This window comes from Panulirus ornatus, chromosome 72, assembly GCF_036320965.1.
Source record: "Panulirus ornatus isolate Po-2019 chromosome 72, ASM3632096v1, whole genome shotgun sequence".
NCBI classification, from domain to species: Eukaryota; Metazoa; Arthropoda; class Malacostraca; order Decapoda; family Palinuridae; genus Panulirus; species Panulirus ornatus.
The window spans coordinates 7853674-7869993 of NC_092295.1; the positions used below are offsets into that span (position 1 = coordinate 7853674).

Here is a 16320-nt window from a genome sequence, read left to right on the forward strand (position 1 = left end):
CATAACTCATTCTCTAGTTTCTTGCAGTGATTATCATTTATTCATTTATCAGTTATCGTCAGAGGAGAAAGCACTACGTACACGAGATGGCTAAGGGCAAGTCCTTCAGTAGCGTCAACTGCAGACTGGAGTTAATCAACTTGATATCTTCCGCGTCGCGCCTTCGATCAACTTTTCATCATCATAGCGATGAAACTCAAGTAATCTCGGACACACTATGTTTTATATACCCCCGAGGGAAGATCCTTACGAGGGGGTGTGTCAGCTGTCGTGCTCGAGAGCGCACGCTCGTGTGTGCGTGTCTTCTCTCAAATTCGATGTGGAAATCCACCCAACATAAGAAAAGGTGTAGCAGCTTTTAACTGGATTTCTCTATTAACTTCCTCCTGTCTGGGAGGGAAGGAGGTTAAAATGTATATGTTAAGGGATTCTGAGCATTACCCTGGTTAACATCCGCCTGGTTAGGACGAGGAGGGTCGGAAAACTGGTCCGTAGATGGTCCGTGTGTGTGTTGGTATCGTGGCCTGATGGTACAGTGACCACGAGACAGACAGACCCTACCCTCTACGAGACAGACAGACCCTACCCTCTACGAGACAGACAGACCCTACCCTCTACGAGACAGACAGACCCTACCCTCTACGAGACAGACAGACCCTACCCTCCACGAGACAGACAGACAGACCCTACCCTCTACGAGACAGACAGTCAGACCCTACCCTCTACGAGACAGACAGACCCTACCCTCCATGAGACAGACAGACCCTACCCTCTACGAGACAGACAGACCCCACAATCTACGAGACAGACAGACCCTACCCTCTACGAGACAGACAGATCCTACCCTCTACGAGACAGACAGACCCTACCCTCCACGAGACAGACAGACCCTCCCCTGCACGAGACAGACAGACCCCTACCCTCTACGAGACAGACAGACCCTACCCTCTACGAGACAGACAGACCCTATCCTCTACGAGACAGACGCAACGATTCTCTTACGTATGGTATGTGATCCAACACTTTACATTCTATTCGTCATGGGACGAGTGACAATAGAGTAGCACATTTCATACCACAGATACAATTTAAGAGTTCTGTTCACTATGTTTCCTCTTAATAGTAGAAAACTTCTTATGGATAACCTCCAAGTCTTCACATATTGCGCATGTGCGCTGATAGGTCAAAACGTTACGTACAAAGTAGTCCCTGTCTGGGTAGCAATGTTTTTTTTATATTAGGTGATACGGTTCGAGCAGCTGAGGCCCTAATCAAGGTCATCCAATTAACGCTGTATATGAGGATACAAAACTCCAACAGCCGGGATCGAACCCGGGTCCCCTGCGTAGCAGAAGGGAGCACTTTTGCTAGATTATATATGTATCCCAGCCTGAGCAAGGTACGTAGGTACGTGGCTATAGATATCCACTGACATGGGGACCAGCCCTGGACATAGATATAAACAGACGTAAACAGACGAGTCACATTATCGTTAATGGAGAGGCAGTCTCGTGGTCTTCAGTCGAAGAGATGTGTCTCTAAGCTTACAAAGCTTTCATTAGCGAACTTTACTGAAGACCGAGATAAACTAGCTATAGCGATGGCCATATAATACTTCTCGTTTCCCAATATAACCTACATATGTAAAAGCTGATAATATGTACATGACTATGTGGGAGCGTGGAATACACACATTTTAGCTGTGCAACTTTACATAAGAGCAAGACTAACATGATCCAGTTTGGTAATGGCAAGATCTTGATAGAGTTACTTTACACTTACAGACGAAGCAACATGTTGACATCCTAGAACAGAACTTGTGTACTAGATGACGTAAGTCTAGACAGGTATTAGGAGTCAAACCAGTTTTCTAGTAGTGGGAATGGAAGGAGATTCCCTTCACTGCCCCAAGCCTACAGTATCCAAAGCTGTGGTTGATCTATATGGATGGGGTTGGAGCCTACAGTGATGTACGAGTCTTTCCTCTCACACCGCTGCCCCCAGACACCTGGAGATTAGTTCTGTGCTCCACAAATACACACATCGAAGGTCTCTTCATCTCATCTTTTACCGTCTCACACTCCATCTCACACTAACCATCTCAAGACAAAAATCACTCGTTACTCTGCTTCTCTCATACACATAGAATATACTCGCTTCATCCATAGTACTGGCTAATATCCAAGTCCCAATACATATTTCATAAGTCTACCTTTTCTTGCGGTGAGCGGTTCGGGATAGCCATGACATCCGGTAAAATATCGTGTATATATATATATATATATATATATATATATATATATATATATATATATATATATATATAATGTTATTTACATAAGAGTGTCCCTTACTCGTAGGCAGCCTTATGGGAAAGACAGTCTAGGCAAGACGAGGGCCTCTTGTGGCACGATGGAGGACCAAGCCAAGACCCACATTAGAGAGCCCGAGGCAATGTGATTATGTTACTAGGCCGTCGTCTCATTGTGGCTCCTCCTGGGTTGGAGTGACTCTCACTGTTATTCTTGTGTCTCACTCTGGCTGTATTATGCGTCTGTGGTCCTCTCACAGTCGCCCCTCTCATTGTGGTCCTTGTAGCTGTAGTGTGTCTGGTCTTCCTACAGTCGCCCCTCTCTCTGTGTCTGGTCTTCCTACAGTCGCCCCTCTCCCCGTGTCTGGTCTTCCTACAGTCGCCCCTCTCCCTGTGTCTGGTCTTCCTACAGTCGCCTCTTTCCCCGTGTCTGGTCTTCCTACTGTCGCCCCTCTCCCTGTGGTTGTAGTGTGTCTGGTCTTCCTACAGTCGCCTCTCTCCCTGTGGCTGTAGTGCGTCTGTGGTCCTCTTTTACAGTCTCTCCTTTCCCTGTGGCTGTTGCTGTTTGTGGTCCTCTGACAGTCGTCCCTTTCACTGTGGTCGTAGCGAGTGTCTGTGGTCCTCTAACAGACTTCCCTCTCACTGTGGATATAGCACCTGTATGTGATCCCCTTTTACAGTCGTCTCGCTCACTGTGGTTATAGAGTCTATTTCTGTGCTTTTCCAGGGGTCTTCCCTTTCACAGTGGCGCCTCCCACTGACGTCTCCGTGTTCATCCTGTCACTGTAAAAATTGTCTTCTGGCTCCTCCTACTTAAGACTCCGTCGCTTTCCCAGAAGTCACTCCAAACACATTCCAGATCCAGTAACAATTCTAATGTGGTCCACCTCTCTATGGTCGGTCTTGCATCTGTGAAGGTGTGAGTGAAGGTGGCATATATCTTAAGTTTGTTTTTGGCGCTACCTCGCTAACGCAGGAAACTGCCAAAAATATCAAAAATGAAAAGCTTTTATGAAGTCTATTCCTTTTCTCTGTATTTAGACGAATATCTCACAAAGTTTGGGGGAAGGTGGATAAACTCAATCTGGGGTTTAGTGGGGACAGCGTAAAACGATCAAAAGATCTCAAAACAGCTTTCCATACGTTGGTCTATTATCAACAATATGTTTTTCATTGCACGGTCGACTAAAGCGATTGTTCCAATGCAAATTTTCCTGCATGATAAAGAGAATCGCAAATCTCTATACATGAACAGATTTCGTTAATTTCTGGACATAAATCTAATTTTCTGGACAGAGAAATACAGAGATTTCTAATATCTGTATAATTCAGTTCTCTTCAGGTAGGGATCAATACATTCATGACGCAGATTTTGTTAGATTTCACTACAAGTTATGAACATTTCCCTTTATATTTGGTTTCATTGTCCACCACTGTGACTCTGGTGGACCCAAATTATCTTTGGTTTTATTCATTTTAGACATACGACACTGGCTACTCATCGCCTTAAGGCTACCATTATATATATATATATATATATATATATATATATATATATATATATATATATATATATATATATACATTTTTTTTTTTCTCTTTCAAACTATTCGCCATTTCCCGCGTTAGCAAGGTAGCGTTAAGAACAGAGGACTGGGCCTCTGAGGGAATATCCTCACTTGGCCCCCTTCTCTGTTCCTTCTTTTGGAAAAAAAAAATTATATAGGGTATAAATTAGCTAGGGTATATATATATATATATATATATATATATATATATATATATATATATATATATATATATATACATATATATATTATATATATACCCTAGCGTAAGCCAGGTACCCATTTCATTGACCAGCTCCTTAATGGAGGATGAACAGCTGGGTGGACTGCGGACAGACTACCACGACTAGGGTTCGAACCTACTCGAACTCTTACCCCCCTTCCCCCGCATGCCTCTCAGTCAGCAACGCTACACCACAGAGGTACATAAGCATTTTCAACCAACGACGCAGGTCAGTATCACACTACCGTCTATTACAGACAACGTCCAATGGTGCCCCGACGTCTGTTTATGGAGGAAGCGTCTGAATGGTGCAGTTAACCCCTCGCCCAAAGTCTTGACTACTGATGATAATGAATTAAAAAAAAAACTTCATAACAAAAACTATGAGACTCTTTGACGTGAATGCTATGGTGCAACCTTCTGTCCATCTATAGACGTCATAGCCAAAAGTATAAACGTTCAGATCCTTCTCATGTGCCATACGAGAGCATCTATAGACATTATAGCTTAGAGCATAAGGGTTCAGATCCTACTCCTAAGAAACGAGAGCATCTATAGACATTATAGCTTAGAGCATAAGGGTTCAGATCCTACTCCTACGACACGAGAGCATCTATAGACATCATAGCTTAAAGCATAAAGGTTCAGGTCCTTCTCATATACCACATGTGAGCAACTATAGAAATCATATCTTAGAACAAAGTTTCAGACTCTACTCATACGACACGAGAGCATCTATAGACATCACAGCTTCGAGCATAAAGGTTCATATCCTTCTTATAAGGTTTCAAATCCTTCTCAAAACATACGAGAGCTTTTAAAAGAGAAAAAGAAAGATAATTTGGAGAACAGATTCCAGTCTGAGAGTCATCCAGCTTGTGTCCTCACATTGCCGCGAATCATTATGAACATAAAACGAAATGAACCACTCAAGGTCTACTGTTCTTTTGAAGTGATAGAAGAACAATAGGTCGCATGACCGCAAAGAGGCGAGGTGCCGTGAGCTACAGAAGTCTCCACAATGGAGGCAGACCTGGGTTAGTCAAAGTGCCACAGTTAAATTTGGGAGAAGAACCCCTTTCTCGTTAAACCCTCTCGTTTTTCATCCTATCTCATCCTTTAGTTGCTTATTCTTAACGACCCTCTCGTTAACCAAGGGTGCTTCGGGACGCCGATGATCTCGAACGAGCTTTTTGGGGAAGAAACGTTGCAATCATCACGGAATTTATAAAGTAAACAAAGAATCGACAAGATCCAGTGTGCCTCAGACACACAGCTGCTGGAATAACCCTCCCAACACACACACACACACACACACACACACACACACACACACCCGAAGGCCGAGTTATAAAGTCATGAGCGAAAGTTTTGGATAATTGGTAGGAAGTCTTCCAGCGAAGTCTTACGCTGGAACCTGGAGAGACATTCTTTTCATAAGACTTTGCACGTTTAAAAATAAAGTATTTGGATTAGAATCTAGAAAGGCCAGGAGGACCGACTCCACGATACGAAAAGATAATCTTGCATTTCAAAAGAAAACTTCTTAATTACACTTGTTAAAAGAAGTAAAAAAAATACAGGATAAAAGGAACTTTTGAAGATCCAAAAAAATAAAGACAAAGAAAGATTCTTATTAATTATTGAAAATGTTATAAAACATGGTAGAACTCTTTCCATTGTACCAATACAGCCTCTTGAACCACCTGGGTCCCTGTACCATTGTAACTCTGTAACATCATCTTTGTACCATTACAGGTACATGTACCTTCACTATCCCTGTACCATGAAAGTCCTGTGTACCATCTCAGCCTCACTATGCCATCAAAGCCCCATGCACCATCTCAGCCTCACTGTACCATCAAAGCACCATGTACCATCTCAGCCTCACTGTACCATCAAAGCACCATGTACCATCTCAGCCTCACTGTACCATCAAAGACCCATGTACCATCTCAGCCTCACTGTACCATCAAAGCCCCATGTACCATCTCAGCCTCACTGTACCATCAAAGCACCATGTACCATCTCAGCCTCACTATACCATCAAAGCACCATGTACCATCTCAGCCTCACTGTACCATCAAAGCACCATGTACCATCTCAGCCTCACTGTACCATCAAAGCACCATGTACCATCTCAGCCTCACTGTACCATCAAAGCACCATGTACCATCTCAGCCTCACTGTACCATCAAAGCACCATGTACCATCTCAGCCTCACTGTACCATCAAAGCACCATGTACCATCTCAGCCTCACTGTACCATCAAAGCACCATGTACCATCTCAGCCTCACTGTACCATCAAAGCACCATGTACCATCTCAGCCTCACTGTACCATCAAAGCACCATGTACCATCTCAGCCTCACTATACCATCAAAGCCCCATGTACCATCCCAATCAATGTACCATCAAACTCCCGTGTATCATATGCCTCAGAGCCCCGTCTACCATAGTAGGAGGCTCGTGCTGTGGCTTCGCCTGCTGAGGAAGTCCTTGAAGCCATCGCCTCAGTGCTCACGACGAGCCAGTCTACCAAAACCATAGCATGGCAGACCCGTCACATCAATCAATGATCCACAGGAGGTTTTCGGTGAGAGAATTTTCATTCATTCTCTCGCCTACATGCGAGGACGATTTTGATTCGAAAAAGATGATCAGAACATAAATATATAATATATTCCTACGCGTCCACGGGGAAATGAAACATATGTACCCAAGTGCACTTTCGTGTGATAATCATATCAGGGGAGATAGATGAAAAAAAAATACATAACAGTCGATATACAACGAAGAGACGTAGCCAAGAAGCCATTTGGTAAACAAGTGACTACCCGAATGCAAGTCGGGTGCGTTCGAGTTTGGACTTCCCTCCAGAAGAATCCATCATTTCCCTACTCCTGTATGGAGTGCAGTCTGGAAGCTGCAGGAGGCCAGGATAGTCGTCTTAAAACTATAATACTTATGTATGAATAGAGTGTATACATCACCTTTGACTACTGATATACGATAGAGTACGTCCGGGTAAAACTGGTTATAATCATGACAAAATATTGCCAGAGACTTAACTAACGAACGTTACCAGTTATCACCAACCAACCAGGAAGACCCAGAACCAAAAATCTTATCAGAGTAGACTTATCAATTTCCGGAAAGTGCTTCGGCAGCTTTTAAGTGTGAAACTTCCATAAGTACTCGGCGAAAACTGGTCATAGGGGCTGTCGTACCCTACAAATAAGCCGATTTTATGAGCAAACTTTGTGGCAACTACGCTACGGCATTTTTACATAATTCTGATATCATGAAATATGGACATTATTACGTAACATACGCTCACAAGAAATACTTAGTACATAGAGCCAAATGGTGTCCTAGGTACGTCTCTTCGTTGTATATAAACTAACACATTTCTTTCTTGTATCTCCTGATGATGTGATGATTACACGAGAGTGCTCTTGGAAACTCTCCCGAGTTTCATTCCCCCGTAGACTTGTAGGAATATATGTAATTCTATGTGATGACTTTGAATGATAATTCTGACGGGGAGAGAAATCCTTTCCAGTGGATCATTAATGACAGACGACTCCAACATAGTCACTCTGTCAGAAACCCTGCAGCTCAGTCCGTCATACTAAGGCCTCTGGTTTGGAAGGAACCTTAAATATTCACCTAAAGAGCTCACCTTAATAAAAGTTCATACTGAAACGGTAATACTTAAAACGGTAATTTAAAGTACACCGTATGTCAAATGAACAATGAATTCTTAGAGAGAGAGAGAGAGACTTACGTTGTGCAACAAGTCTTGGAGAACAGTTATATAGCAAAGTAGAACAAACCTAGGAGAACAGTTCTATTTCCAAGTAAAACAACAAACCAGGGAGAGTGGAAGGACATTTCTATACCAAACCACGAAAGATAGAGAGTTCTATATCAAAACAAACCAGGGTGGATACCTCTTAAGACAAATGACAACAAAACCAGGGCGGATAGGTGGACAATAAACCAGGAAGGAAGGAAGTCAAGACTAGCAACTATGAGAGAGAGAGAGAGAAAGAGTTTAATTAAGGATAGTACGCCGAGACTCGGAGGCAGCGGGACAATCTGGGTTTCAAGAGTTAAAGGGACACATACACACAGGCCTGACACTGGATGGGGTGTTCTCGGACCCTGACTACCTCAACCACCCGCTGGCGCGTCCTGAAGGTGGAGAGGGAGAAACACTGGAGTGTGGCGTCTCGTTATACACCGTAGGTAGGAGTTTGTCGTGTTTCCCTCCCTGGCCCAGACTGCTGCCATTTTCTCATATATACACGTCAGTGTATATCAAGACAACTAAATGTATACCATATATATATATATATATATATATATATACATATATACACGAGTAGTATATCTTAAGCCCAAAATTATATGTAGGTGACAAATGTATTCATTTGGCTCTGCTTATCTAAGGGGGTTCAGAATCGCTTGCGGAACTCTGATCTTTATCATATTTCGGGTCCATAAACATCGCTGGAGGTTCAAAAATCTATAATACTGTGAAATACACATAGGGTTCAGAATTTATAAGGATTCCAGGCTTACTCTAAGGAGTTTAAGGCTCATCTATGGAGGTTTTAGGCTCATCTATGCGTTCTGAAACATATCTGGCCTCTGAATTATTCCGACCTCTCTTCGGTTCAAGATGCGAGAGGAAGAGGCCCGAAGAATGACACCTGTGTCTCTACGTCACAAACAACGTTCGCTCACACGTTAGCCAGAGACAAACGCACGTTGATCAACCATGTAAACATGCCAGCTAAGTTTCCAGTGGATATTCAACGTTTTCCATTATTCCCCAGAGGTCAAGACGCTTGAGGACGGAGCTGGAGGACTTGGGCGAGAGCAGAGCCGAGGAGGATGTAAGGGCGTGGCCAGGGTGAGGATGCGAGGGCGTGGCCAGGGTGAGGATGCGAGGGCGAGGCCAGGGTGAGGATGCAAGGGAGTGGATGTGAGGGTGGGGCCAGGGTGAGTATGCGAGGGCGTGGCCAGGGTGAGGATGCGAGGGCGTGGCCAGGGAGAGGATGTGAGAGCGTGGCCAGGGTGAGGATGTGAGGGCGTGGCCAGGGTGAGGATGTGAGGGCGTGGCCACACGGTCTGAGGTGGTTAGCTTTAGTGCAATCAAGGTGGTGTGGCCGTCTTAGTTCTCTGGCTGCCATTCGAATGACTTCTGGTTCGATCCCAGGACGCATAGTGGCGAGAGTGTTTATATATATATATATATATATATATATATATATATATATATATATATATATATATATATATATATATATATATATATCCATAAATACCGCAAAACTAATTTATATGGAAAAGTCCTAGCGTTACCCAGGGTCTTTTTTCAAAAAGGCCCCTGAGCCCAAAGACTGCGCTACTTCTAGTAGCAGGAATATGTGGAGTCCTTTGGAGTCGGGAGTTATGTGAAGATGTTGTAATCCTTGTGATACAGCTTTGTCAAAGGGGACTTTTCCCACCTCTGGGTGACCTCAAGCAGGTGGAGTCTGGCAACAACCATATATATATATATATATATATATATATATATATATATATATATATATATATATGTATATATATATACACACACACACGTGTTAATCCCTGGGGATAGGAGAGAAAATACATCCCACGTATTCCCTGCGTGTCGTAGAAGGCGACTAAAAGGGGAGGGAGCGGGGAGCTGGAGATCCTCACCTCTTTTTTTATTATTTTCCAAAATAAGGAACAGTAGGAGGCCAGGTGAGGATATTCCTTCAAAGGCGCAGTCATCTGTTCTTAACGCTACCTCGCTAACGCGGGAAATGGCGAATAGTATGAACAGAAAAAAGAAACTGTGTTAATGAACTTCTTGTGGAAGCAATTTGCTCGACTCTTATGGTGTATCGTATTTTTGTTTCTCTGCAGTAAACAGGTCGACACACGACTCTCTAAAGTTGTTAGCCAAACCTTCAACATGACTTTACGACCCTCGAGAATGACGGTACGACCCTCGAGCAATGGCTTTACGACCCTTGCACATGACAGTACGATAGATGCTTGGGAGAATATGACAGTACAATTCGTGGGTATGAAGGCTTCACCCTTAACCCCTCTCGTCATAGGTCAAGCGTTGTAGACTATCGTACTCAAGAGTGGTACTGACGTACTCAAAAGAGGGCATCGGTGTCACAATAGCACTGGGTTATACATACGTCCAGAGATGGTAGAAATGTTCAAACTATACTCAAGATTAAGTACATATTCTTCACTATATACTACTCCACGTCCAAGGAATGTTAGAAATGTTTAAACCATATTCAGATTAAGTACATAGAACATATTCTTCACTATATACTACGCCACACTAAATATTGGTCACTGACACAGACGTTTGTGTACGTGTATACAGTGAAGCACTGCAAAATATTTGTACGCAGACTCTTGGACATTAGAAAATAGTAGACATCTAACGATGGCACTGGGTTAAGCGATGTTTGGACTGGATTAAAGAATTTAGGTTTATAAGCCAAACACTGGAGCTTCGAAGGCTATTCAGCGCCCTTAATATGGATTAAAATATTCTGTTTTAGACATTCATTTTAATAGAATATACGCAAGAATTTAATTACGCGACAGCTATAGCCCGAGTATGAACGAATGTGGCCTTTTTTGTCAGTTCCTGGCGCTGCCTCGCTGGAGGGGGAAGGGGAAAGTTATTTAGTGTGTGGCGGGGTGGCGACGGGAATGGATAAAGGCAGCAAGTATGGAAGTGTACATGTATATATAAATATGTATCTACACATGTACACATTGGAATGTATATGTATGTATATGTGCGTGTGTGGGCGTTTATGTATATACATGTGTATGTGGGAAAGTTGGGCCATTCCTAGTCTTTCCTTGCGCTACCTCGCTGACGCGGGAGGCTGCGTTTGAATATAAATAGAAAATGATATATACACACAAATAGATACAGTTAAGAAATGGTGATAACCATTCATACGAAAGCCACTAGTCTATGACCCATGTAAACTCGACCCTGAGGGAAATGAGAAAACATATTCGTACCGACCTTTCAGAGTCGGGCATGAACCTGTCCATGTATAGTCCCAAAGTCCCAGGTCAAGCGGGACCTGTTAGAGAGACCCGGTTGGCTACTGGTCACACTGCTCGTGGCGGTAACATAACTCTAATGACATTATCTTGCCCCGGACATGGCCCCGAGGGAACAAGACGGGAAGACAATATTCTAGTCTAATATCAGGTCGCCCGTACTGAGCCAAATTGAAGGTATATCTATCTTTTTGACGTGGTACAAGAATATATATATATCATTACCGTAAGGAAATGGGAAGAAATGGGACGAAAAAAGATTTCTAGATACGAGGGTGATGGTTAGAAAGGACATGTGTTAATAGTATCGCAAAGTAGACTTCACATTTGAATTGGGCTCAAGTATGTACCCCAGTGTTCCTCCCTCTCTCTCTCTCTCTCTCTCTCTCTCTCTCTCTCTCTCTCTCTCTCTCTCTGAGAGCAAATACTACAAGATATTAAGCAAGACTTTGACCTCCCATCACAACTCTGCTCGCCACCAATACCCCCCAACCCCCTTCTCTCTCTTTCTCTCTCTCCCACCTACCTACCCGTGGATTAAACATTTCAAGAAAGTACGATAAAAAAAAAGAAAATACACAATACCGATGGTAATCAGGTACCGTTAAATGGAACTGGAATTAGTCATGAGAAACTTCATTTATCAGACCCTCTGGGTGCATGGCTCACTGCCAGTTATTCAGTTATTCATTTGAAGTCAAATGCGAGCAGTTTTATGAACTGTTGTCCTTTAGTACACATACCCACACAAGCACACACACACATGTACAGAAGCCAGAATGGAGGTACATTTCCATGAACGAAAGAGAAGGAAAAAAATTACTTCCAGCTGAAATCAAGCCAACGTTTACGACTCCAGCGCTCTGCTAACAAGTCCCAGCTTGGCCAATAAAGGCAGGGAAAGTCTGGATATTATAATAAGAGAAAAACCGAACAATGTACTGGGAAAATAACCAAATCTAATGCGACTTGTGGTTAGCGAGGCGGAGGGAGAGGTTGACCAACGAGAGAGAGCGTAGGTAACGAGCGAAAGGTAATAGGTCAAATGGGATTAAGGAGAGACTTAAATGTGGAGGTCACACAGGAAGGTCATGACGGAGGTCACGCAAGGTCATGACGGCGCGAAATATAAGCACAGTGGAGATGTAAGAGATAAAGAGGCCAATGCGACCCCCGAGAATGCAAGTCACAACATAGATACAAAGATTAAAAGAAACAAATGTGGGTTAGACGAGACACACCTGAAGAGAAAGTAGAAAATGGGAAGGAAAGAAAATGGGAATATATAAAGAAAGATGAGGATATAACAGCTGGAATAATCAGAGTTGCCCACGTATGTATAAACAGAAGAATATATCGAAATTCAGACCTCACGACGGTAATCATGGCTTCCTAACCCCATGCCAACATCTCGAAACCGAGCGAGAGCGGAGGCCACACAAGGGAACACGTCCGAATCGACTCGATACATGGAGCACTCGTTCGAATCTTTTGAATGGTCGGTCTTGTTTTCTCGCGTGTCAGAATAGAATCATTACACGAAGGCATTTGTTCGAAGCTTCTGAATGGTCGGTCTCGCGAGTCTGAATTTACTAGATACATAAAGCACTCCTTCGAAGCTTTTGAATGGTCAGTCTCCTGTTCCGCGAGTCTGAATCGATACATGAAGCATTTGTTCGAAGCTTCCGAATGGCGGTCTCGTGTTTCGCGAGTCTTTTTCGGTTAATCTAAGAGACGAAGTCTTAATGGCCATCAGAACTATTGTCGGGGTGGTTAAACCTTACGAGAAATTTACACTGATCACCAGCACGTAAATGGTGATCTTTACCGATGTCGAAATGATTAGTTTACTAATGTTTGGCGAACCAGAATAATCAAAAACAGATTTATCATATGGATGTTGCCAGACTTGAACGCATCCGACCACCATTCGGGTAGTCACTTGTTTACGAAATGACGTCCTAGCTACGTTTCTTCGTTGTATATCAATCGAATTATATTTCTTGTATATTTCAGGATAATCTGATTATTACACGAAAGTGCACTTGGGAACAACGAGTTTCATTTCCCCCGTGGACTCCTAAGAATAAGTGTGCGTGTGCGTGTGGTTCGAATTCCGACCTACAGGCCATTCAACAGTCGACAGCCAATACATTCGACCCAGATAATGACGCAGTGAGAAGCCCTTTGGTTCGCAAAGCGTTACTGTGGGTCAGGTTTAGTCTCAGGATAATATACATGACCGCTACACATTGTGTGGTCTACTACCCAGAAAACCCAGCTGAACAGATATATGTATAATATCTACATTACGAGTTCCTGTTTAAGGCATGAAGTCTAAAATGTTGCTTGAATAATATATACATCATAAAAGTCCAACGCGACATGAAAAATCGAGAATAAATGAAAAGTAAAATGAAAAAAAACAATCCTACCATATCTACAATATATATATTGTCTATATAACAATTCTATACTCATAAATAAATGTCTCATCGTTAATGCATTTAGAATAATTACATAGTGCTACTCAATCTAATGAAACCGTATCTAGACTAGACAATAACTCTGTCGATAATCTACCGTCACATAGGATCTGATCCAGTTAACTCTGTCTATAATTTACCGTCACTTACAGAGGGCTTGTTCCTGTAGGATAGACGGAGTAATCCTGTTACCACACCACTGTCTGAGGAGCGACTGACCAACACAGCCGAGCTCGCTCCCTTACATTGGGTAGGGAGGCGCAATTGTAAACAGGGAGTCAGTACTGTTAGGTTGGGTGGTTTGGTAATTAGGCAATTCGTTCCTACTGTTTTGTCCAGCAGCCTTCTCGGTGCACCAGACTGAGCCACCAGACCCGAACGAGGCATCAGACTGAGCCACTAGACCCGGGCGGGGCACCAGACTGAGCCAGCAGACCCGGGCGGTGCACTTGACTGAGCTAGCAGACCCGGGCGGTGCACTAGACTGAGCCAGCAGACCCGGGCGGTGCACCACACTGAACCAGCAGACCCGGGCGGTGCACTAGACTGAGCTAGCAGACCCGGGCGGTGCACCAGACTGAGCCAGCAGACCCGGACGGTGCACTAGACTGAGCCAGCAGACCCGGGCGGTGCACTAGACTGAGCCAGCAGACTCGGGCGGTGCACTAGACTGAGCCAGCAGACTCGGGCGGTGCACTAGACTGAGCCAGCAGACCCGGACGGTGCACCAGACTGAGCTAGCAGACCCGGGCGGTGCACCACACTGAACCAGCAGACCCGGACGGTGCACCAGACTGAGCCAGCAGACCCGGGCGGTGCACCAGACTGAGCCAGCAGACTCAGGCGGTGCACCAGACTGAGCCAGCAGAACCAGTTTGTACACCAGACTGAGCCAGCAGACCCGGGCAGTGGACAGACTGAGCCAGCAGACCCAGGCAGTACAGATTACTACCACAAAGAAGAAAAAAAGAACAATATTGTTCTCGAGTTGTTCTCCCGTTCCTTGTGGCACGGGTCATCAACACGATATGGCCAGGCTTCCCTCACCGTAGATATGGTAGAGACGATACATTTCACAGAGACGCTAATGCTTCTGTGGCCGTTTCTGTTGTGGGAGGAAAATAAAAGATAAAAAGTCGTCTATATATTTTTTTTTCTGAGGATTTATTTACGTACAGAGACGTTAGGGATAAGATATCTTCCCCTCATAGTCTGTGGTCGCTTGGGAACGTGTGGGATGGAAGAGACGCGGTCCCAGTAGTGGGATCTGCCTCAGTCGACAATTGAGTCGAACGCTAGAACCTCGGTCCGGACCTGGGTGGTGGTGGCTGCTGGGTCGTGATATCTGGAAAATGTTAAGGTCAAGGTAGGGAAATTAGAAAGTATGTTGACTATGGTGACATGTTAAGAGGTAGCCGAACACAGCCCGGGTCCTTGTGTGGCCCCACAAGGGTTGTATCTAACTTGTTCACTTTGATGGTCACACATCAAAGACTTTGCGTGGGTGAAAGGCCAGTACACTGTTACTGGCCTTGCAGCTCTATGTCCTAACAGGGGTCAGCGAGCATAACTTCTGGTTAAATTTGTTGATGGAAATATGGGGGAAGTTTGAGAGGTTTTTGGGGATGGAAAAAGAGAGTTGCTTGAAAGGCAGGGAAACGACTTGGATAAAGTCAGGTTAGTGGAATAGATTGCACACACGAGGATCAACCTTAAACACACACACACACACACACACACACACACACACACACACACACACACATGATAGTAAGGAAGGAAAGAGAAAGGAAAAAGTGTAGGAGGATCGACCCTTTTGATAACAGATCACCTCAAGTTTCGAGAAATAGTGCAACACGTCCCACTCAGGCAATCCATAATGGGAGTTGACAGGAAGGGAATTGTTGATGATCCAGAACAAACATATAAGGATAATCACAATCGTACACTAGGCCAAAAAAGTACCTGTGCATACTCTAGCGTGAACATATTTGAGACCAGCGACGATAGGTATTGGGATGTTTTAGATAATCCGGCAGCATGTTGGCAACCCTGTAATCCTGGTGAGTTGCCAGCGTTCATGTATGGACGTGTGTATTTTGTCGCATTCATACCACACATGTTTGTAATTACACAGATGAGCTTGAGAATATATACTACCACGGTATATCATGATCCCAAATACACTATTCAGCCTGGTCGTCCCTGCGTGGGCGGTCGTCTGTAGCACCAGTGTCCATCCATCGTAAATCAGTGAATAGGGAGAAAAATTTCCTCCATCAACGACTACAGCAACGGGCCAATTAGTTAACTTAAGGATGTTTCGATATCAGAAACTTTTACTTCACCTTCTCCAATGCTTTGGGGATGTCAAGAGCCACGAAAAAAACTCCACCAAAATCCATGAGAAGAAGACCAGAGACGAGCTGTATAGGAAGAGGGATCAACAGAAGACATTGAGGCACGAAAGTCGTATTAGTGAGCTGAAGGAAAAGAATAGGATTCTAAGTGTTCGAGAAAGCGAGAGATAAACAGGTTCAGGAACTCTGAGGTGTGGACGCGAGCAATAGGGAGAGAGAGGCAGTATGGGGG

At 44.0% G+C, this 16320-nt stretch overlaps 1 protein-coding gene across 1 annotated transcript in view; it reads right to left on the minus strand.

Moving 5' to 3' along the window:
• LOC139748047 (PDF receptor-like) overlaps positions 1-13931 on the minus strand; it is a 168421-nt gene extending 154490 nt beyond the window's left edge. The window contains exon 1 of the mRNA XM_071660620.1: positions 13879-13931. The gene's annotated coding sequence lies outside the window, so the exon portion shown is untranslated. The remainder of the gene's footprint in view (positions 1-13878) is intronic.
• Between the last annotated feature and the right edge of the window lie 2389 nt (positions 13932-16320).